Source organism: Etheostoma spectabile, unplaced genomic scaffold (genome assembly GCF_008692095.1).
Source record: "Etheostoma spectabile isolate EspeVRDwgs_2016 unplaced genomic scaffold, UIUC_Espe_1.0 scaffold363, whole genome shotgun sequence".
Classification (NCBI taxonomy): Eukaryota; Metazoa; Chordata; class Actinopteri; order Perciformes; family Percidae; genus Etheostoma; species Etheostoma spectabile.
The window spans coordinates 343,227-344,146 of NW_022605593.1; the positions used below are offsets into that span (position 1 = coordinate 343,227).

Here is a 920-nt window from a genome sequence, read left to right on the forward strand (position 1 = left end):
CAAGGCAACGAAATGCAGTTTGGGTCTAACCAGAAGTGCAAGAGCAGTAAGTGCAGGATATCCAAGCTCACGTCGGGTGTACGATGTAAAGGCGCAGCTGTTCTGCACAAACTAAACCCGATATGAGCAAGAAAAATACCGCAAAATTGCAGAATCTGGAGAGACCGCGAGCCTCGAGATGTACTCGCGCTGCCATCTTGATCAACATAGATAAGATTATGGGTGGAACGGTACACAGAGGTCATGGTTTGGTTCAGACATCACTGTTTGGTACAATAAAGGGAAAAGCAAGACAGAAATGCAGAAGGTTTTGTTGTGCATGTCTCAGGCTGTACCCCCTAGTGTCATACAGTCTCTCCCCTGGGCTAGCTGTGTCAGGGTGTAAAGTAAGATGTAAACAGCAAACACTAAGTACCCCACATCATGTTTTTGGTTATAAACCAAAAAAGACACTCAGCTATACAACTGAAAATACAGAATCTCTTTTCTCTGTGAAGACCAACTGAATCACCTGATTAATGCAACGTTATCGCGACGTCTCCCGGCCATTTTCCCCCCCGCAGAAAGCTGCTCCCTGCCAGGCTAAAGCTAATATAGTTAGCTATCTCCAACAGCAGTCTCATCCACCACTCTCAGACCCAAGTTTTCTTAAAAGAGGTCAGAAGGTCCTCTAACCCTTCGCCACCACTCGCCATACTCGTCCTTAGTGCGTCCGTTCCGCATTTTATTTGATAATTTGCGCTAGATTGACCGATTTTTATCAGCCGGCCGATAGATTGGGCCGATATTTTCTTTTTTACGTGCATTGGCATCGGCAGCGTCCCCTAATAGTTATTTCCTAGCATTATTTCCAGACAGGCGTCCACAGGCAGCTCTGTGTTGCCGGGGACGCTGCAGCTCACGTGCAGACCATGCACTGC

The 920-nt window shown here is 47.1% G+C and overlaps 1 protein-coding gene and 1 long non-coding RNA gene across 2 annotated transcripts in view; one reads left to right on the forward strand and one right to left on the reverse strand.

The window, feature by feature from the left end:
- The window catches only part of LOC116686415 (uncharacterized), a 22,137-nt gene that overhangs the window by 10,349 nt on the left and 10,868 nt on the right, over nucleotides 1–920 (reverse strand). The window contains exon 2 of the long non-coding RNA XR_004331246.1: nucleotides 260–263. This is a non-coding gene — a long non-coding RNA (uncharacterized LOC116686415). The remainder of the gene's footprint in view (nucleotides 1–259; nucleotides 264–920) is intronic.
- The window catches only part of mef2d (myocyte enhancer factor 2d), a 149,128-nt gene that overhangs the window by 1,863 nt on the left and 146,345 nt on the right, over nucleotides 1–920 (forward strand).